At 52.3% G+C, this 22,789-nt stretch overlaps 2 protein-coding genes across 2 annotated transcripts in view; both read right to left on the bottom strand.

The window, feature by feature from the left end:
* HIVEP3 (HIVEP zinc finger 3) overlaps positions 1–22,789 on the bottom strand; it is a gene marked incomplete at its 3' end in the record, with an annotated part of 180,663 nt that overhangs the window by 51,989 nt on the left and 105,885 nt on the right. Inside the window, exon 3 of the mRNA XM_079325571.1 lies at positions 6,868–6,960. The remainder of the gene's footprint in view (positions 1–6,867; positions 6,961–22,789) is intronic.
* The window catches only part of EDN2 (endothelin 2), a 156,136-nt gene that overhangs the window by 93,879 nt on the left and 39,468 nt on the right, over positions 1–22,789 (bottom strand). The gene's annotated exons all lie outside the window — the stretch shown is intronic.

Here is a 22,789-nt window from a genome sequence, read left to right as displayed (position 1 = left end):
GAATTAAAACCAGAATCCCCAAACAGCTCCAGCCCAAAGACTGCAAAGCAACCAGCACCTCACCTGGGGCTTCCCCTCCACTGAATTACAGCCCTAAAACCTGCCAAATGCATCCTAAAAACTGCATAATGCATCCTAAACCTGCCAAATGCATCCTAAAAACTGCATAATGCATCCTAAACCTGCAAAATGCATCCCAAAACTTGCAAAATGCATCCTAAAATGTGCAAAATGCATCCTGAAACCTGCATAATGCAGCCTAAACAAACATAATGCATCCTAAAACCTGCAAAATTCATCTTAAAAACTGCATAATGCATCCTAAACCTGCAAAATGCATCCTAAAAACTGCATAATGCATCCTAAACCTGCAAAATGCATCCTAAAAACTGCACAATGCATCCTAAACCTGCAAAATTAATCCTAAACCTCACCAAATGCATCCTAAAATGTGTAAAATGCATCCTAAAACCATCAGAATGCATCCTAAACCTATAAAAGGCATCCCAAAACCTGCAAAATGCATCCTAAAATGTGCATAATGCATTCTAAATGAGCAAAATGCAAAATACATCCCAAACCCCCATAATGAAAATAAATTATAGCAAATACATAATATATAATCAATCATATATATATATATATATATATATATATACATGCTATATAAAAATACTATATGTATAAAAATACTATACTATATAAAAATTAGTAAATAATAATAAAGCCTGCAGGGTTTAATAATCAGCTGAGGGTTTGGGGTTGGCAAAGAGCCCTGGAATTCAGCAGGATTGTCCTTGGAATGACCCAGAGCACAGCAGGGAACTTGTCAGGCACTGAGGATGCTGCAAAGGTGAGTTCAAGCAAAATTTTAAATGATCCTTGGGTCTCTTTTAGCCTTTCCAGCAGTTTTTGGGGTGGCTGCTGAGCCTTTAGAGATGCTCCAGCCCAGAGTGGTGAACAGGGAATCTTTAATTAATGAGGGTGAGGATGGGAGAGCTGCAGAGGGACTGGGGTTAGGGGACAGGACACAGGGAATGGCTTCAAATTGAAAAAAATGGATATTTGGGTGGGATTTTGGGCAGGAATTGTTGCCTGGCAGGGTGGGCAGAGCTGGGATGGAATTGCCAGAGCAGCTGTGGCAGTGCCCAGTTCCAGGTTGGAAGCCCTGGGATTTGGGAGCTGTCCCTGCCCATTGGGATTTTCAGTTCCCACCCCACCCAGTGCAGGATTCTGTTCAGGTTCCAGTTATCTGCAGCCCCTCCCTGTGCACAAAGCACTCCCAACACCATTTACTGGGAATAGCATTTAAAATAGCAGCCATTTATTTTTCTTTAGTGTTTTTCACCCTGGTGGAAAAAACTCTGTGGTCTTTTGCAAACTGCCCTGGGGGGAGTGTGGCAACGCTCCTGGGAGGGAGGGAGAATATTTTTAACCCCATTTTACAGAAGTGGGAACTGAGGCATGCACTTTTCCACAGATGCAGATTGGCCCCAAACCTTTTGGAATCCTTGCAGAACAACTTGCAGCAGAGATCCCCTCTCCCAGAAGAAGCACACCCACTTTTTCCAGACTACAGTGGTCACACTGTTGTGCCCCAGCCAATTTTCTCACAAACAGAGGGGTGGAAGAGTGGTTTCTCTTCAGGTTTTGTTAATTTTAGCCTGAGAAAGTCATGAAGGAAATACCTCAGCACCACGGGCAAGATGGTGGGAGGTAATTAAACACCCAGCTCCACTTCCCTTCCAGCCCAGAGCAGCTTCACATTTGCTGGAGGCATCTCCAGCTCTATTTTTGCCCCTGGTTCCAGCCTGACCTTCCACTGCACTGTTTTGTTCCACAGCTCAGGGTGAAGGCATCTTCCTCTCAAGCACAGCCCAAACTTTATTTGCCTCTCTAAAACCTGCAAAGGCTCAGCAGATTTTCAGTGGGTTCTCAAATTCACCCCAAAAACCTCAGTGGTGCCCCTCCATCCCCCTCCTCCCAGTTCAGCTGGGATGCCCAGAGGCCTCAAATCTGAGTCATTTGCTGTACAAGGAATTAAAGAATCTCTGATCCCAGCGTGGCTGAAGGTCCCAGGGGTGTTGATCAGATTTACAGCCCTGTGACAAAAGGGACAATTACAGCTTCCAGCTCATTACGGAGCCCTGGGTGACCCAGCCCAGCTCCTACAGGTGATGGGACCATTCCAGGGTTTTCCCAAAGCATCTATGGGAATCCATCCATGTGGACTTTAGGAATATTTCTGATTTTTAATTCCTACTCGACTCATTTCATCCCCGTCTTTTCCCATAGCTTTATTTTATAGCATTATCACTTTAATTTATGTATTTATTTAGTAAATGTCCCCAGAAGGAAACAAATCCCAAAACCTTGAGCCAAAGGAACACAGGAAACCCATGGGGAACCATCTGAGGAGTCAGCAGTGGCTTGTGGAAAGCTCTGAGGCACATCCCTGCCAGTGCCAAACCCTCAGCTCTGTCCTGGGGTCACTCCTGCATCCCTTAGGATCCAGCAGGGAATGGGGGAACCTTCCCACCCACCCTTTGCCCTGGGAATCTCCCAGTTGCTTGAGGCAGGAGGAGCCAGGCACAAACCCAGGGCTCATGGAGTTCTTCCTGAACCCCTGGAAAGCTCCTAAAAACCCTCGGAGTTCCTCAATTTCCAAATCCCTCACAGCCTAAATGACACCACTCCATCACCTCCAGCAGGTGGATCCACAGCTGAGGATGGAGGAACACCTGAGGCAGAAATCTCTTCCCAATTCCCCTGAGAAGTGACAATAAATGGTCCCAGACCTGCTGCTTTATGTGGCTCTGTGCCTTTTGGGTGAGTGAACCTTTCAGGAGAAACCACCTGAGCGAGGCAAAGTTGGGGTTCAGCCCTGGAAAGACTTCAGGGAATCACTGCCCTTCAGCCCAAGCTTGCTGGGAAAGGGCCAGAGGATCAATTTTGGGATTCTCCTGGGGTTTCCCCTCTGAACTGCAGCAAAGCCCTGGATGTCTCAGTGCATCCAGTTTGGGAGAACTCCAAATCCCAGGTCTGAATTCAGGCAGATCCTGCTGTTTTCTGACAGAATTCTGCCTAAAATCTGTAGATAATCAGAGCCAAACAACTGAAACCCCAAAGCCTGATAACACCTGAACAAGCAGGTGACCCTCCAAAGTCCAGGAAAAGAATGATGGGTGGGCTAAAAAACAATTTAGGATCTGGAGATTTAGGAGGTGCTGAAGCTGAAAACCTCATTAACACAAGTAAAGGTTTAATAAGGTTTCCCCCAATGCTGAAGATGCTCTGCTCTGATTTTGGGCCAAAACACCCCTAAAAAACCAGGATGGTGCCTGGGGCTCCAGAGCTGCCAGCAGCCCTTGCTTCCAGCAAGTCCATTTTGGGAAGGTAGGAAAACCTGATCTCATGTTTTTCCCTCACTTATCCCAACTCAGAAGCTGCCAAGCAATTCCCAGAAGGAAGGAAATTGTCCCCAAACTGCAATTTTTCCAACTGGAAACAAACAACAACAACAAAAAAAATATGGTTACAGAAATACCACCGAGCTCTTGAATGGGTTGGTTCCTGTTGCTGTGCGGGAAGAGCTCGGGAGGTTTCCAGTGTAAACAGCCAGGGGTGGCTGTGCCAGCCCTGCGGGGCCATCCCCTCACCTGCTGCACCTGCAAACCCTGCTCACCTTCTCTGAGCTCCAGAACGTGGGGAGTGGACAAACATCAGCTCTGCCGGGGTTTCTGACAGCCTGGACCCGGCTCGGGGCTTTGCAGAGAAAACGAAGGAAGATTTATGGCCACATCCACTCTCCCCAAATGTTTTCGGAGCGCCTGAATCTCCCCCCAGCCCCCTCGGCACGGACACACAAAGCGCCCTTTGATGCTCGTTAGGAGCTTCACCTTCTGCAGGCTCCTAATGAGAGCCGGGCAGGATGAAAATCTCCTTTATTTGCGATTCCTGCCCCGATTGCAGGATCCCTGAGTGCCCTGAGAAATCCCAATTTCTGGAATTCCAGCCGGGGCACAGCGGGAGCACAAATCACCTCGGTCCTCTTGCAAGGTGGTCTCGGCTCAGCCCCGGATTAACGAGCCAGAGGAGGGAAGGGAGAGCTCGGCAAGTGTAACAGGCAGGGTGGAAAACAGAATAAACATTTCCCTGCATCCCAAGCAGCCCCGCAGGTCCCAGCAGAGCCATAAAATCCCCTAACAAGCCGCCTTTCTAACGGCGTAGACAATGGTGCTGAATGTATATTTGAAATAAATCGCTCTCCTTCCCAGAGGGTAATTTTCCTTTTTCCCTACGTTGGACTCTCCCCTTGCCAAGAAACCCAAGGCTTTGAGGCGCTTTAGAGGCACTTTTGGCGTTCAACACGTGCGGCCAGAAGTTGTGACAGCAGAGCTGGGAGGCGGCAGAAACCTCAGCGAGGGGGGGGGACGGAGGGAGGCGGAGGAAATTCAGTTTTGCTGAGGCAGGAGCAGCCCTGGGACCGCGCCAGTGACGCGCGGGGAGTTCCCAGGAGCCCCTCATTAGCGGGCTGCCACCCAATCCCCAGGATGGCCGCGGTGATTTCCCTTCAGGACACTTTGCCCTGCTGCCTCGGCTTCCCGGGAACGCTCCCAGGGCAGCGCTGCCCCGGCCCCGCAGCCCGGGGGAGGATTCTAACAGCGCTTCTGTTGTTCGCTGCAGGATAAATGTTATTTTCGGGAGCGCCGCTGCCGGGACTCACCCGCGGCTCCCCGGAGTGGTTCCCCACATCCGATCACGCTGCCCCGAACACTGAGCCATTCTCCTGACCCGTGTTTTCCAAGAGCCAACTCCAAACATTTGGGATTTTGCTGCCCCCCCCGGCCCGGCCCAGCCCAGCTGGGAACGTGCCTCTGCTCGGCCAAAACCAAACCAGCGGAGCCTGCGGTCCTGGCTCTGCTCTCCGCGCCTCTCCCGCACCTGGGGCGGCTCTGAGCAGCGCGGGGGGCACAGAACCCTTCTGAGAACCCTTCTGAGGGTGCCTTGTTCCCCTGCTGAAAGCGCAGGGAAGCAGCTCCACAACGCAGGAATGGAGGAGGGCCAGCACAGGGAAGGGAGAAGTTGGGGAGGAGGATGAAAATGCCAGTGAATTCCCTTCCTTCGGGCTGCAAGAGCTTCCCCAGGCTCCTCCGAGGGATTCTGGGGGGTTGCACCGCGTTTGTGCCCCAGAGGACACAGCCCCAGTCCTGCTGCAGCAGTTTGCTGCCAGCACACTCATTAATTCATCACCCAGTAACTCCTGCAAGTTGTTTTTTGTTTTTTTTTTTTTTATCTGATGCACAGTTCACACAAGCCCTCTACAGATTTTGGGTTTTCCTTCCTCAGCAAGGACTGCAGAGAAAGTTTCACCAGCCCCAGGGCAGACCTTGGGGTCAGAATTCCCGGGAACCAGCTCAGAACAGCACAGCTCAACTCCCCCTGTCCTGCCCCAGGGTCTCTGCACCCTCCCCTGAAGGGATGAAAGAAATCCTATTTCCAGCAGCCCTGCAGCTAAGAAGGGCACGGCAGAAGGGGGTGAGGACAATGTGACACTTTGGAGCCTTTTGACACTCAGCCGAGTGAGAATCACAGCATCCCACCAAGCCCACCTGCTCTGGCTGAGGAAACGCGCTCTGCTGCCAGCGGGAGCATTTCCCCACAAGAATCCACAGGAAAAGTTCCCGAAGCGCTGGGATTGTGAGAAAAACACGAGTCCCCACAAACACCAACCCCTTCCTGGAGGGTCTCTGACGCCAAATAAAGCGGGAGAGGTGGGAGTCAGGACAGAGGGACCAGCAGGACGCTCAGACAGCCACGGTAAAAGCTGGCTCCGTGCCCTGACAGGAACAATCCTTCAGCAGCGGGGAAACGCAAAGCCTGGGAGCTGCAGGTGATCCCCGGGCAGCGGAGCAGCGCTTGGATTGTATTGCTCACACCATAAATCACCGTGTCAGCTGCCCCAGCCGCTTCCACGGCCAGCCTGGAACTGGGTAAAAGTGCCAGGCCCTCTCAGCACGGCCAGGGAGCTCAGGAACGAGGAGGGGGGGGGGAAAGAAAACCACGCACGGCGCCTTTTTCCGGAATAACAATGCCAGTATTTGCATAGAGCAGCTCAGCCCGGGAGGCAGCGCCGAGCGCACGCACCTCTGGGCGCATCAAAGGCGTTATTAATTTCCATCGAGGAGAATTAAGGAGCTTAACTCGTTAGCACTCATTTACTCAGCCTTAATGCATTTTTAAAGCCGCCTCATTTTCTGCTGATGAGCAGGTGCTAATCAAGGAACGCTTAAAAGGGATAAAACTCCCCGCGGGTCATGCCGGGGGACAGCAGGTCCAGCCCCTGGCTTGGGGGCATCCAACATCGTGTTTGGCAGGAGCTCCCGCAGGGCTTTCGCTGGCACAGCTCCTGTCGCATCACGTGTGGCCCCAGAACAACCCCTCGGCTCCCCGCTCGCTTTCCTGTGCGAGTGATAAGGAGGAAATCCGTCCCAGACGGGCAGACAGCTCAGCCCAGCGCTGCCAGCGCTCAGCTGCAGCCTCAGCGCCGGCTCCCTCATTAGGGCCGGCCGCCAATTAACAGCCCGAGCTTGCGGCGTTGCCAGCGCAGCCCCCGGAGGCGCAACCCCCTCGGGGTGTCCAACAACGCGCTGCGCCCAGCAGGGAAAAAAAAAACCTAAAATCACCGACACCCAGCTCCTGGTTAGTCATTGCGGTGACCTCAGCGGCGAGTGCCCTTGTGGCACCGGTGACGCCTCAGCCCTGCCGTGCCCTCCCGGCGCCGGGCACGGCTGACACGCGGTTCGGGGCGCGGAGCCGCGCTCGGGGCGCGCACGGACCCGCGGGCCCGGACGCGCTCGGCGTTACCTGCACTCGCCCCCCGCGCGGCAGCCGCGGCTCTCCCATGGCTCTGCCGGCGCCAGGCTGGACCCCGCGGCTCCAGGGGGATCTTCTGCCGCGCTGCAATAGAAAAGGTTGGTTTAAAGCTCCTTATTTGGGCAGTGATGTCAAGGGAAGTCGCTCGGGCAGCGCCTCCCCCTTTTTCCATTCACTCCACATTGTTTCCTGTTGTCAAGCGGCTGCTGGGGCTCCGCGCACGGCCACGGGATCCTCCGGAGAGAGATATACATATATACATTCCTCCGGAGAGATCCTCTGGGCACAGGGATTCTCCGGACAGAGATCCTCTGGGCACAGAGATCCTCTGGATACAGGGATCGTCCGGCTAAAGGGATCGTCCAGTCCTGGGGTCCTCCAGGTCTGGGAATCCTTCAGTTCCGGTGATCCTGCATCCCTAGGGATCCCTCAGTTCTGGGAATTCTCTTGTCCCGGAGATCCTCCATCCAGGGGGACCCTGCAGTTCTGGGGATCCGGGAGCCCCAGGAATTCTCCCTCCCCGGGGATGCTCCGGCCGCTGCCCGTGTCTGAGGTGCCCCCCGCTCTCCACAGCCCTTCCCATCGCCCGTGCCGTGATTCCCTCCCCTCCTTGCCTGCAGGGTCCGGGGGGAGCCGGGGGGTCCCGGTGACCGAGGCAGCGCTGCGGGCCCGGCGCTGAGCGCGGCTCGCCCGCCGCCTTCCTCCCCCACATCCTCCTCCTCCTCCTCGTCCCTCCCCATCTGTCCCGGCTCCCGGCGCTCCCGCGCTGCCCGCGGCAGAGCATGGGAGGGATCCTGTCCGCTCCTCTCCGCGCTTTTTCCGCTCCCCCCCGCTCCTCTCCCCGCTGCCCATCCCGGAGCCCTTCCCTGGGGACGCGGCGTGGGAGCGGCGGTGGCAGCGGGGCACCCCCGGCCGGGGGCACCGGGAACCCTCCCGGAGCATCCCCGCGGCTGCGGGAGGGACGGCGGGGACAGCGGGGACACTGGGGACAGCCAGGGACATTGGGGACAGCCGGGACACTGGGGACAGTCAGTGACAGTGGGGACAGTCAGGACAGCCATGACAACGGGGACACTGGGGACAGCCGGGACACTGGAGACAGCGGGGACAATCGGAACACTGGGGACAACAGGGACAACCCGTCCCTGGCAGAGTTACCAGCGCAGGGAAGTCCGGGTTCCTCACACCCCATCCAGAGCTGCCACCACCACCTCCGTGATGATGATGTATCACCACAACACATCCCAGCTTTGATTTGAATTTTTTTCTTTTTTTTTTTTTTTTTTTTTTTCCTTGGTTGTTTGGTTTGGATTCTTTCTGTGTTTGAGATTTTTTTTTTTTATATATATTTATCACTTTATGTTCGGATAGTTATCGCTTTTTTGTTTGTTTGTTTGTTTGGATTTTTGGCATTCAGAGTGGGCCTACAAACAGCTGCAGAGGGACTGGGGACAAGGCAGGGAGGGACAGGACCCAGGGAATGGCTCCCAGTGCCAGAGGGCAGGGCTGGCTGGGATCTTGGGCAGGAATTGTTCCCTGGCAGGGTGGGCAGGGCTGGGATGGAATTGCCAGAGCAGCTGTGGCTGCCCCTGGATCCCTGGCAGTGCCCGAGGCCAGGCTGGACACTGGGACAGTGGGAGGTGTCCCTGCCACGGTAGGGGTGGTTGGGATGGATTTAAGGTCCCTTCCCACCCAAACCATTCCAGGACTCTGGGATCACTCCCTTACCAAGGGGAAGCCAAAGCCCGTGGGATAAAAAGGGGAGACAAAGGGATTCCCTGGCAATTCCCACACAGGATCCCAGCTCTGAGGACAGAGCCAGACACCCCTGGGTGCTCCAGACAGCTGGGAAGAGGCAGCCTGGGGTTTTTTTTTAGGAGAAAGCAGAAGCAGAGCCCTGCAGCCCAGGCTGGGTTTACATTTAAATCGCATCTGCTGACTCAGCACAACGGCTCTGTTCTGTCTGTGGTCAGTAAAGTCCTGCTGGACGTGGGGAAAACGAGAGCTCTGGGCAGGATTGTTTTGCTCAGCCCCTCAGGGCGTGTTTGATAACTCCCTGCTGCTCTCTGGGGCATACCTGGTCAAATATTCCCTGGTCAAATACTCCCTGGTGGAAGCAGCTGCACCCCAGAGCTGGCACAGCAAAGCTCCAGCTCCCCTTTACCATCACTATACAAAAAATGTTTGAAAAGAGAAAAAAAATCACCCCCAGCCCACTGGCTCTGTTCCCATCTGACTCCAGCTCGATAAAGTCTGGGTTAAGTAAAAAAAAAAAAAAAGTTGTTGTGAAGTGTCTCTGATGGAAAGAGTGACACCAAAGAGGAACTTACAGGATGTGCTTTGGGGTGAACATCCCAGAGTTGTCCCTTTGCTCAATGTTGCTTTACAGGAGAGTGAATAAAACTATCCAAACACCAGCTTGGCTCATCTCCAACCATCCCCAGAGCTAACACCCCCCAAACTGCCCCCCCCAAAAAAACGCTAAACCCAAGGAAATACCCCAGAAGACATTTCCTATAAGCAATAGGAATTTCAATAGCTGCTTTTCACGCCCGATTTCAGCTGCTCTCGTTCTGTTCGGGCCAGGAAGGAGAATCCGAGCCTGGCAGAAAGAGATTTGTTTGATTTGTTTCATTTTGCTGCCCTGCTGCTCCGCCCTGTGCCTCAGCCTGAGTCACAGCAGTGCCACCACAGTGTCACCCTGGTGTCACCAGGGGCAGCTGCTCAAGGTCTTTAAGGAACTCCAGGGATGCAGCCAGACTCTGGATCCACCACAGAGCCCTGGAGGACTCTCAGCCCCCCAAACTCACTTGATAAACGCCAGAACTGGGGCTGTTTGCTCCAGTGCTGGGATCAGGGCTCACCTGGACTCTGGTGAGACAGGAGGGAACAGCCTCAGTGTGCACTAGGAGAGGTTTAGGGTGGATATCAGGGAAAGTTTATTTCCTGAGAGCATTGGAATGCACTGCAAGGACAGTGTGGAGTCACCTGGGAGGGCTCAGAAAATGTTTGGATGTGACACTTGGGTTAGTGGCTGGATTTGATCATTTTGGAGATATTTCCCAACCTTGATGGCTCCAGGAGCAGCCCAAGGTTTGTCACTTGGAGGCCACAAAACCTGGACTGAGCAGGGAGCCTCTGGCAAGAGAAGGGACTGGGAAGGACAGGAAACAAAATTTCTTCATCAAACTGGACTCAGATATTCGGGTGGACATGGAATAGATGAAATACAGTTCCCAAAGCATGGAGAGAATCACAAGGAGCCCAAATCAGAAGCAGGAGCAGCCACCAAAGAAATCTCTCCTTGATTCCATGTCCCAAAGTCGGTGACACCTCAGGGATTGTGGAGGAGCCTCCAGTGCCCTCCCCAGGGGGATTTCAGCAGCCCAGGCACACAGATCAGCTCCCCCTGACACATCCAAGCTCTTCCTTCCTTTTTCTATTTAGTTTTTGTCAGATGGAGAGGAGCTGAGAACGGGCTGAGAGGGGCTCTTGTGAAAATGTCACACTCTGGTGTGACAGGGCAGCCAGGGAGAGGCTGCAGCAGCTCTGCTCCCATCAGCTGCCTCTCCAGGAATTCCCAGAAGTCACAGAATCATGGAATATTTGGGCTGGAAGCACCTTAAAGTCCATCCAGTGCCACCCTCAGGGACACCTCTCACTGTCCAGCCTGGCCTTGGGCACTGCCAGGGAGCCACAGCTGCTCTGGCAGTTCCATCCCAGCCTCCTCTCCCTCCCAGGGAACAATTCCTGCCCAAAATCCCATCTGACCCTGCCCTCCTTCACCTTACAGCCATTCCCTGCGTCCTGTCCCTCTGAACCCTTATATAAATAAAAATAAAAAGTAACAAATTCACAGCAAAGTGCAAACGTTGTGTTAAATTGCTTCACCACACATGAGCACATTGAAGATTTTGGGTTCAAAACATGCTGGAGATTTTTTTAAGATTTATTTTTCCCCTGGGTCCTTCACCCTGCCCATGACACCCAACACCCTCAAGGCCCTGGGGTTGATCTCTGTGCTTCCACACCCTGAAAGGTGTTTTTTAGGTCATTTGCCCTTAAACAGCACAAATGGCCATTCAGGGCAATGCACACAAAGGTGTTTGCCCAGTGCTGGTGGCTTCTCTTAGGCACAAAATTGTGGTTTTGCTTAAATTGGGCAATGCAGGTCCAGGTTCCCCAGAGCCTCCTGTTCCAGCTGCAGGGGCAGGAAAACACGGGGTGAAGTTCAGGCCACGCTGACTTTTGTGGAAATCCTTTGTCAGGAGCTGTTTAGCCAGGAAAGGAACTGTCCTGAGCTGCAGGGGGGTTAAACAACCACATCTCCCTCCTCCCCCTCAGCTCTGAGCCTTTTCCTCCCCATCCCTCACCTCAGCCTGACCCAGGCTGGGCAAAAATTAAAATTAAAATTACCCAGTGCCTGAAAAGGCCTCTGTCAAACTGTCCCCACCTCTCCTGGTGGTTTTTTGGGTTGTTTTTGGGGGGTTTTTTTTGAGTTTTACTCATTTTCCCACCTTTTCTGCTGCACAGCACCTCCTTCGATCACCCTGCATTGCCCTTCCAGCTGCTCCCAGCTCATCCCTCTCCTCCTAAAATCCATCAACAGTGCCTAAAAATGCTGCCAGGACTTCCATCTTTTCCATCCACAGGGCTGCAGAGCTGCTCTTGGAGTAACCTGGTGGGAAGGGAAGTTCCCAGCACAGCACTGGGAGCCCAGTGTGGGAACTGGGAACTTTCCTCTCAGCTCTCCCACGATTTCCTGTGCAGCCTTCAAGGAGTCACTTCACCTTCCTGGGTCAGAGTCTTCCCATCCAGGAAAATGTCTGGGGATGAACAAATCCTGTGGGATTGGGAAGGCTGGGAGAGCTGGGGAGGAGAAGGATCCAAGGAGAGCTGCAGAGGGACTGGGGACAAGGCAGGGAGGGACAGGACAAGGGAGAAGGAGTTTAAACTAAATGAGGGTGGGTTTAGATTGGATATTAGGGAGAAATTCCTCTCTGGCAGGGTGGGCAGGGCTGGGATGGAATTGCCAGAGCAGCTGTGGCTGCCCCTGGATCCCTGGCAGTGCCCAAGGCCAGGCTGGACACTGGGAGCAGCTGGGATTTGGGACAGTGTCCCTGGGGTGGCACTGGATGGGATTTAAGCTCCTTCCAACCCAAATCATTCCATGAAGATTTTTTTTTCATTTTAAAGCCCCAATGGCCAAGTCTGAGCATTCCCACTCCTGACTGCAGAGGGGACAGGGAATGTTCTCTCCATGTCACTCCTCCCCTTGGGAAATGTGGAACAGCAGAAACCTGTGAACCCACCAGATCTCAGATATATTTAACAACCTTTTCCGACCCAAGCTGTCAATCTCTGGGTGTGAAATGAGAAATGAGAACCTGCAGCAGTTTCAGGCAGCAGCACCAACGACCCCTGAGCTCCCCCTGCTCATGGAAACCCCTCCCAACACCTCCCCTCAGGTGGGTTTATTTGCAGTCGTTTGGCCCCAGAATCCCAAGCCTCTTTTCAGCCATCCATCAGCAATTAGGCACACAAAGAGTAATTAATACCCCTAATTAAGGGCAGTGCTCATTTGGCTGCCCAGGACCTTCCATCCCTCAGGATTTCTGCATCCCACTTTGCACATCTGCAGAATTCCTTAACCCCAACATGCTCGTTAAACATCTCAAAACCACGAGGGAGAGTCTTCAATGATCCCAAAAATCCCTGCAAAGATGGGTTAATATTCCATTAAAGACACATGTCCTGGGAAGTGGCAGGCACGAGGAATCATTTTGCTAATTTTAGCCAGAGCATCTGCTCGATGTTAAATCTGAAACTCCGTCTCAGAGAAATAATTTAAATTATTTTTTTTTCCCCCTTCAGAATTGACATTTGTCAAACAATATGTTGGGAGCTGAGGCTGCAGCCAAGTCTGAGTAATCCCAGGGTGAGAGCTCGGGAAGGAGCAGGCAGGAATTTGGGATTGGAGAGATGGAGCAGGAATTTGGGATGGGAGAGATGGAGCAGGAATTTGGGATGGGAGAGCAGGGCACAGGAATTTGGGATGGGAGAGATGGGGCAGGAATTTGGGATGGGAGAGATGGGGCAGGAATTTGGGATGGGAGAACAGGGCACAGGAATTTGGGATGGGAGAGATGGAGCAGGAATTTGGGATGGGAGAGGTGGGGCAGGAATTTGGGATGGGAGAACAGGGCACAGGAATTTGGGATGGGAGAGCAGGGCTGGCTGTGCCCTCTGTGCTCCTGCCAGGGGACAGGGTCACCCAGCTCCTGCTGTGGCCACCCAGTTCCCTCCTGTCCTGCTGGGATGCTCAGCATGGAACAGGCTCAGCTGGAAATTTGGGAATTCACTGTAGGGACCGAATGGTCTCCAGTGCTGTTTGTTCACAGCTGCACTCAGCCCTTACAGGGCTTTAAGCAGCATCTTCTCCTGTTTTTAATGAATTTGTACAACCTGAGCGACTTCCCAGCCCTAATCCAGTTTGGGAAATCCCAGGGAACAGGAGAGAGCTCCTGCAGGGCTCTGAGCTTGGGCTCTCTGTGCCAGCCCAGGGACAGGACACAGAAACATTCCAGCACATCCCTTTCCTTCCTTTCCTTTCCTTTCCTTTCCTTTCCTTTCCTTTCCTTTCCTTTTTCCTTCTTTCCTTTCCTTCCTTTTCCTTTCTTTCCTTTCCTTTCCTTTCCTTTCCTTTCCTTTCCTTTCCTTTCCTTTCCTTTCCTTTCCTTTCCTTCCTCTCCTCTCCTCTCCTCTCCCTCTCCTCTCCTCTCCTCTCCTCTCCTCTCCTCTCCTCTCCTCTCCTCTCCTCTCCTCTCCTCTCCTCTCCTCTCCTCTCCTCTCCCTCTCCTCTCCTCTCCTCTCCTCTCCTCTCCTCTCCTCTCCTCTCCTCTCCTCTCCTCTCCTCTCCTCTCCTCTCCTCTCCTCTCCTCTCCTCTCCTCTCCTCTCCTCTCCTCTCCTCTCCTCTCCTCTCCTCTCCTCTCCTCTCCTCTCCTCTCCTCTCCTTCCCTTTCCCTTTCCCTTTCCCTTTCCCTTTCCCTTTCCCTTTCCCTTTCCCTTTCCCTTTCCCTTTCCCTTTCCCTTTCCCTTTCCCTTTCCCTTTCCCTTTCCCTTTCCCTTTCCCTTTCCTTCCCACCAGGATTTTTCCATTGCTCCAGCTGAACTGACAGCTCAGTTTATTATTTTTCTGTATTTTTATATATTCCCCTGCCTGCCCCAATCTCACCCTGTACACACAGACAAACAGGAAAGCTTTCCCCACAATTTGCCCATTCATTTCCACAGAGTCACTCTGAGCTGGAATTTGATTTTTTTTTTTTTAAATCAGGCACCTCATGATGCACCAGGCCCAGGAAGGAGGAAAATCCCCAATGACAGGGGAGGTGTTGGGTAAATCATCCTGGGAACTGCTCTCATCCCAAATTCTGCCTCAGGGGCTGCACCAGGGCATGGCTGGGTGGGGCTGCGAGCTCTGAGTTCCTAAGGGACAAAGGATTCCCTAAAACCACCTAAAACTGCCTCAAAACTCCCTAAATGTGCAAAAAAACCCCTAAAACTGCCTGAAATCAGCCTAAAACAGCCTAAATACACCCTAACTCTGCCTTAAAACAGCCTAAAACTGTCTGAAATACATCCTGAATTCACCCTAAAACAGCCTAAAACTGTCTCAAAACACCCTAAAATTGCCTGGAAACAGCCTAAAACTGTCTTAAAACAGCCTAAAGCTGCCTAAAACCACCCTAAACTGCCTTAAAACAGTCTAAAACTGCCTTAAAACAACCTAAAACTGCCTCAGAACAGCAAAAAAGTGCCTCAGAACAGCCTGAAAAACCTGAAAACAACCTAGAACTGCCACAAAACAACCTGAAACTGCCTCAGAACAACCTAAAACTGCCTCAAAACACCCTAAAATTGCCAAAAAACCACCAGAAAAGGGGGAAAATGCATCATTCAAGAAACAACCATAGTTTTATAGTTGAGTCACTTCAAGGGTTTTTTTGTTGTTGGGTTTTTTTCCATTTACAAAGTGAGGATTTCAGTTCTTTGATGTGTCAGAAAATGCTCTCAGCACAGCCTCTCTGAATGTGTAGGGTTTATTTTAGGGTGGGAAGGTGCAGCCACTGCATAATAATGGGATAAAACCAGTTCCTGCAGCAAGCTGGGCCTAAGCAAACCACACTGGCTCTGGCATAAAGTCCAAAATTCAGTAAAAACTTTAAAATAAACCAAGAAAAATGGAATTATTGACCATGGTGGTGGTTGCACTTGAGCTTGGAGGTTTTTCCCAACCTCAGTTTGGAAATTCCAACCTTGAGGAACAGATGGTTGGACTTGACTTTGGAGGGTTTTCCCAACCTTTAATTCTGGAAATTGCAACCTGGAGAAGATGATTGGACTTGATCTCAGAGAACTTTTCCAATGTGGATGAGGAAATGGTTGGACTCAACCTTTTCCAGCCTTAAAGTTTGGGAATTCCAGCCTGAAGGAGATGATTGGACTTGGTCTCTGAGGGTTTTTCCAACCTCAAATTTGGAAATTCCAACCTTGTGGATAGGATGGTTGGACTTGACCTTGGAGGGCTTTTCCAGCCTCAAAGGTTGGGAATTCCAGCCTGAAGGAGATGGCTGGACTTGGTCTCAGAGGATTTTTCCAAGCAGAAGGATTGGAAATTCCACCTTTAACTTGGATTTGGAATGGTGAGAAGGGGGAAGTGGCAGGACAGGGTGGCACCAGCTCCCATCCCTGCCCTGCCACCAACTCTCCCAAACTCCTGGAACCATCAGAGCTCCTGGAATTCCTCCTCCCTGCCTGGAATCTCCCAGGCTGCTCCATGGCACAAAGGAATCCTTTGAAATCCAGAGCAAAGAGGGGCTGGGGGGGCTCAAGGCCTGCACACCTTTTCCCAATCTGCTGTTCTTGGCAGCCCAGGCCAGGAGTTATTCCAAATAAAAATATCTCAGTGCTGGAATTGATCCCACCTGGGCTCCTCCAAAGAGAATTCCTTCACGCCTCCTTTTGTGCAGGAAGCTCTGGAGTGGATTCACTTGAGTGCAAGATCCTCATCTCAAGGAGGGGAATCACAGCCTGGAACGGGGATTTTTCACTCTGCTGACTGCAAAGGGAGAGGGGATGAATTCCCAGCTGGAGAGAGATCCCAGCCCTATGTTTGTAACAGGATGTGAGGGCTGGAGTGGTGCCCTCATTATTCACAGCCCTGGAAGTGTCACCTGGCTGCCCTCACCTCCAGAAGTGTCACCTGGCCACCCTCACTGTGATTTTTATATTATTTATAACTGTTGTCCATCTTTTATTAATGAACACCACAGAGAAAAAAAAAAAATCCCAATCATTTTAGACAAGGAAATGCATCAAAAAATCCCTTCCAAACATGATGTGATAACTTAGAAATTTAGGAAATGAAGGCTTCAGGCCACACACAAAAAGAAATTGAAATAAACACATGGAAGTGGAAGTATCAAACCCCCCCCTCGTGCTCTGAGCCAATGCAATGCAGCAAACCCTAAACTGGCAGGAAATCCTAAAACCAGCTTTGGGATTTCCTGAGGCAGCTGAGCTGCAGAGCCAAGCTCTGCTCTGCAGGAGTGGCCAGAGTGGCTCTGCAGTAGGGGAAGCCAGGACAGGGCTCCTCCAGCAGCTGAATGTCACCAGTGTCACCAGGAAACCCCAGCACAGAGAGCCTGGCCTGCTTGGGATTCTGTGAGCAGCCAGAACTGCTTGGCATGGCCAGGGAACACAGACCCAAGCTTATCTAGGCTGCAGTGCTTCCAGCTGAAGTTTAACTTCAGTTTAAGCTAAATTTAAGCTGAAGTAGCCATGTAGGGCTCAGGGGTGGATCTTCCCCATCCCAGAACAGCCCCAGCACTGACAGGAGCTGTCTGAGCCTTCCCAAAGGAGTTCTGACAATTGGGAAGGGAGCAGTGCCTGGGAAATCCCAACAGCACCAAGGATCAGGGTTTGCATCTGGTGATCCTGCAAACACAGCCCTGTGGGGCTGAGAACTCTGAGACCCCTAGAACTGCCCCCCAAAAACTTCCCTAAATAACACAGCCCTGCATCTTCCAGGGCTGAGAGCTCACAGACCCAGAGCACAGCCCCCCAAAAACTTCCCTAAATAACACAATCCTGCATCCTGCCAGGGCTGAGAGCTCATAGACCCCCAGCACAGCCCCCTAAAAACTCCCCCAACAAACACAACCCTGCATCCTATCCAGGGCTGAGAGCTCTCAGACCCCCAGAACTACCCCCCAAAAAACGTCCTTGGCATGAGAAGAGATCCTGCTCTGATTTTTATTTGTCTGTGCTCACCTGTAGGGACCGAATGGCCTCCAGTGCTGTTTGTTCACAGCTGCACTCAGCCCTTACAGGGCTTTAAGCAGCATCTTCTCCTGTTTTTAATGAATTTGTACAACCTGAGCGACTTCCCAGCCCTAATCCAGTTTGGGAAATCCCAGGGAACAGGAGAGAGCTCCTGCAGGGCTCTGAGCTTGGGCTCTCTGTGCCAGCCCAGGGACAGGACACAGAAACATTCCAGCACATCCCTTTCCTTTCCTTTCCTTTCCTTTCCTTTCCTTTCCTTTCCTTTCCTTTCCTTTCCTTTCCTTTCCTTTCCTTTCCTTTCCTTTCCTTTCCTTTCCTTTCCTTTCCTTTCCTTTCCTTTTTTCCTTCCTTTTCCTTTCCTTTCCTTCCTTTCCTTCCCTTCCCTTCCCTTCCCTTCCCTTCCCTTCCCGTCCCTTCCCTTCCCTTCCCTTCCCTTCCCTTCCCTTCCCTTCCCTTCCCTTCCCTTCCCTTCCCTTCCCTTCCCTTCCCTTCCTTCCCTTCCCTTCCCTTCCCTTCCCTTCCCTTCCCTTCCCTTCCCTTCCCTTCCCTTCCCTTCCCTGAAACTTCCCTTCCCTGAAACTTCCCTTCCCTTCCCTGAAACTTCCCTTCCCTGAAACTTCCCTTCCCTTCCCTGAAACTTCCCTTCCCTTCCCTTCCCTTCCCTTCCCTTCCCTTCCCTGCCCTTCCCTTCCCTTCCCTTCCCTTCCCTTCCCTTCCCTTCCCTTCCCTTCCCTTCCCTTCCCTTCCCTTCCCTTCCCTTCCCTTCCCTGAAACTTCCCTTCCCTGAAACTTCCCTTGCCTTCCCTTCCCTTCCCTTGCCTTCCCTTCCTTCCTTCCCTTGCCTTCCCTTCCCCTTGCCTTCCCTTCTCTCCCTTCCCTTCCTCTCCCTTCCCTTCCCTTCCCTTCCCTTCCCTTCCCTTCCCTTCCCTTCCCTCCCTTCCCTTCCCTTCCTTCCCTTCCCTTCCCTTCCCTTCCCTTCCCTTCCCCTTCCCTTCCCTTCCCTTCCCTTCCCTGAAACTTCCCTGAAACTTCCCTTCCCTGAAACTTCCCTTCCCTTCCCTTCCCTTCCCTTCCCTTCCCTTCCCTTCCCTTCCCTTCCCTTCCCTTCCCTTCCCTTCCCTTCCCTTCCCTTCCCTTCCCTTCCCTTCCCTTCCCTGAAACTTCCCTTCCCTGAAACTTCCCTTCCCTGAAACTTCCCTTCCCTGAAACTTCCCTTCCCTGAAACTTCCCTTCCCTGAAACTTCCCTTCCCTGAAACTTCCCTTCCCTTCCCTGAAACTTCCCTTCCCTGAAACTTCCCTTCCCTGAAACTTCCCTTCCCTGAAACTTCCCTTCCCTTCCCTGAAACTTCCCTTCCCTGAAACTTCCCTTCCCTGAAACTTCCCCACTCCAGCACACACCAGTACACACCAGTACACACCAGTACACACCAGTACACAGCAGTGCTGCCATCCCCCCAGCCAGGGGAAGGCCCCTGCAGTGAGGGAAGCTGTGGGAGCTCAGCAGGGTCTGGCTGTGTGGGAAGGATCTGGGTTTGCTCTGTGAGTGCACAGATGTTTTATTTATGTCATGGATTATTTTATTTCACAGTTTGTTTTATCTCACGGGTTTGGTTACTCTGCTGTGGCAGGTGACTGATTTATTTCCCATTTTTAATGTGAGAAATGAGAGCAGGAGGGAAGAACCTCTCACTTTAATTAATTTGCTGTTTGAAGTGTTCAGGCTCAGTGGGGGCAGCCTGGGTGAGACCCAGGTTTCTCCATCTTTTATTTGGGATGGAGCAGAATCTCTCCACAGCAGGACCTGGATCTGTCTCAGGGAAACACGGAGTTTTCAGCAGGAGGAAAACATCCCAAACATTCCCTGAGGATTCCCTGTTGTCTCGGGTTGCAATAGAGGATGTGCCCAGCAATGTGAATTCTGTCCCCATCTGCTGACCCGGGTGGGGCAGTGCCCCTGATCTCCTGGTACACATTATCTGCTAATGGGCCATCTTTAAACCAGCTGGGCAATCATCTTTATCTTCCAGCCCATCCTCCCTCCAGGAGATATCTCCTGTTCATGGCCACTGAGTCCCAGTGCATGACTGATAAAATTCCATCATCCCACTGGGAGATGCTCCAGCCAGGGCAGGAGCCAAGCCTTTCCTACCCAAGAAAAACTGAGATTTTGGACACCAAGGCACCTTCTTTCCACTGGATTCCAGAGGAAAGCCAGACCTTTCCACATCATCCCTGGAGCTTCAGAGGAAACTGCACCTTCTCCAGGAGCACTGCTCCAGCTGAGCCACATCTGCCACTGCAGGAGGATGCAGCCACCATGGAATGGGACTGTGCCACCACCCTGACTGACTGACTGTGTCAGCTTGGATTCTGAGGAAGGTCCTGGTGTCCACTGGGAGATGTGGCCAGTGGGGGGAGGTCCTGGTGGCCATTTGAGGGAGGTTCTGGTGGCCACTGGGGTCACTCTGCAGCTCAGCCAAAGGGCTGCCAGGGGGATGGGGTGTCCTGGGCAGCTGCTGGACAGGGAATTGTGGATGTGCAGGGAGGGAACTCCAGTCCCAAACACTGCACAGGTCACCCAGTGTTCCTGTGGCTCACTGTGATTTTAGGATGGGAAATCTGCTCTGGTTCCTCTGTCCCACACACTGCAGCCAATTCTCCTGCAGAATGACCCAAAAATTCCTTCCTTGGTTGCCCCCCCAGGAGATCCCAACCCAAAACCTCTTTTACAGGCTGGGTTGTGCCACCAGCCAGGAAGTTCTGAGCTTCCTCCCTTGACTCTGCTCAGATGTTTCAAAGACTTGCTTGGATTTTTTTTTTTTTTTTCCTTTTAGATGTATATATTATTTTACACTTTCAACTCAGCACAGAAAGCTCCTCAAATTTTCCTTCAAGGGCTGAAATCTCTGTAATTACAGGCTGCAGTCAGGCAGGGGCTGCTGAGCTCCTGCCCTGCCAGCAAAGCAGGTCAATTATGAGCTCTGAACCCTCAGCACCGGGGGGAAAGCTGGGCTGAGTTCTGCTCAATTAGTGCTGGAGCTGTCCTGGAAGAGAAAGGTGAATTGAGCTAATGGAGCTCTGCAGAGAGACCTCCCCATCAGCTGCAAAGGCTTTAATTTCATTTCTTACATGGCAGAAATTAACAATGTTTTGGCATCTAATCCACTTCAAAACTGCAGGGGGACATTCCTGAGGTTCCCCTCTTGTCCCTTCTCACCTCCAGCTCAAGGCTTGGATCAAAAGCCATGGGGAGGGGTTGGGGCACAAAGTGAACTTTAAGGATGTTCTCACCCCTTTCCTGGGCTGAGGCTTGGGACAGAGTCTGGAATTATGGAGGGAGAGTATGGATTTATAGAGTATGGAATTATGAAGGGACAGGCTGTGGAATTATGGAGGGACAGAATATGGAATTATAGAGGGACAGAATATGGAATTATGGAGGGACAGGGTATGGAATAATAGAGTATGGAATTATGGAAGGGCTCATTGGCCTGCTGCTTTCCCAGGATGAAGATCATTCCTCAGGTGCTCTCAGGTGACTCTCAAACATACCAGAACCTCAAACCCCCTCAGCCAGAGGGGTTTTTTATTTGGGAATCTTTTACCACCTCTCCCCTTCTGAGCATGGATTTTTGGAACCAACAAAAGCACCAAGGGGAAGGTTTGAAAGAGACTGAAAATTTTCTTTTCTGCAGCTGGTGAAGGGGCACATCTCACCCAGAGGCCTCGTGGGTGGGAGGGCAGAGCCAGGCACTGCCAGCTGGGGATCCATTCCCTGTGTGCTGTCCCTCCATGCCTGAAGGGGCTCCAGGAGAGCTCAGAGCCCCTGGCAGGGCCTGGAGGGGCTCCAGGAGAGCTGCAGAGGGACTGGGGACAAGGCAGGGAGGGACAGGACACAGGGAATGGCTTCACATTGAAAAAATGGATATTTGGATGGGATTTTGGGCAGGAACTGTTCCCTGGCAGGGTGGGCAGGGCTGGGATGGAATTGCCAGAGCAGCTGTGGCTGCCCCTGGATCCCTGGCAGTGCCCAAGGCCAGGCTGGACATTGGGACAATGGGAGTGTCCCTGGGGTGGCACTGGGTGATGTTTGGGATCCACCCAAACCCTCCTGTGGATCTGTGACCCTGAGCCATGGCCAGGTCCTGGCAGATCAGAGTGCCCAGAGCTGCTGGAGAGGGAAAAGGAACCAGGACAAAGCTGAGCCCGCACCCGGGGCACCCCAGGCTCACCCCAAATCCTTCCCCTGCATTTCCCTGCCTTCACCCCAGCCCGGAGCAGGGATGCTGAACTCCTGTGGTGCTCAGAGCTGCTGCCAGCCGGGTTTATTGCCCTGCTCCTCCTCCAGCTTTTCCCAGGGGTGTCAGGAGCAGCCCCAGCCCTGCAGCATTCCCCAGCCCCACACAAAACCCCCTCCAAAAACGCCCCCGGGGCTGCAGGAATTGACATCTTTGGGTTTTTTTTTTTTCATGCTAAACGGTGACCTGAAATGGCCCAGCTGAGCCAGGGTTTATCTGAGCAGCTCCTTCATCTCCCCCCGTCCTGGACCTCAGCTCTGCCAGCACGTCCCTGGCCACAGCCCTTCACAACAGGTGAGCAGAAAAGAAAAATACTAAAAAAATCTGCCTTGCCAGGCTAGGCAGGGTTTGATTGCTGTTCCTGAAGCAGCCTGAGCTGGTTCATCCCTCTCCCTGAGCAGAGCTGTGTCTCGTTTTATTAATAAAAGACGTGGCTGTCTCTTTTTTTGAGAACGTTATTAAAATCCACGGTGAGATTTTCATTGGCAATGTATTCCAGGGCTTAATTATGCACTGTGTTAACAGGCTGGGTGTTTTTACATGTCTGAGAGAGGCCACGTGCTCCCACACTCTCTGAGCAGATTAAATAACCAGACAAACGGATCCTTGCCACCTTTTCAGGGGATTGATGGAATTTTGGTGCTTTGGACACATGAGGATTTTCAGAGGGAGCCTCAAATCCCTGGATTTGAAGCCTCTCCGGGCTATCAAACCCCTGGGGTTTGGAATTTGGTGATTTTAAGGATTTCTAACCAGTGGGAGGGTGGAAGGAGATGATTTTTAAGGTCCCTCCAGCCCAAACCATCCTGTGATTCTATAACTCGTCAATATATGGAGATAAGAGATGCTGCACTGATTTACAGAAAACCTTCACACCCATCTCAATAAATGCCAGAAATTGTTGTTCCCCACTCATCCCAGCAAAGCTTCCTGCAGAGTTTACCAGGAAAAAAACTGATTTTCTGTCTTGTTTGTTCAAACCAACCCATCCCTGTGGCTGCAGTGGCAGGGTGACAAATGTCCCTGCTCCAGAGGCCACTGTCCCAGCAGGGGACACATTTCCCTGGGCTCTGGGCAGGGCTCACACCTGGGCAGGGGCTCTGCCCTCCCAAAGCACCAGCACAGCTTTTGTGTCTCCCCAAAATTTTGTGACACCCAAATTTTCTCATCAAGCTGTGGCAGCCCCTGGATCCCTGGCAGTGCCCAAGGCCAGGCTGGACACTGGGAGCAGCTGGGACAGTGGGACTGGCCCTGGGGTGGCACTGG

This window comes from Erithacus rubecula (genome assembly GCF_903797595.1).
Source record: "Erithacus rubecula genome assembly, chromosome: 23".
Taxonomy (NCBI): Eukaryota; Metazoa; Chordata; class Aves; order Passeriformes; family Muscicapidae; genus Erithacus; species Erithacus rubecula.
This window is presented reverse-complemented; position numbering and strand designations above follow the sequence as displayed.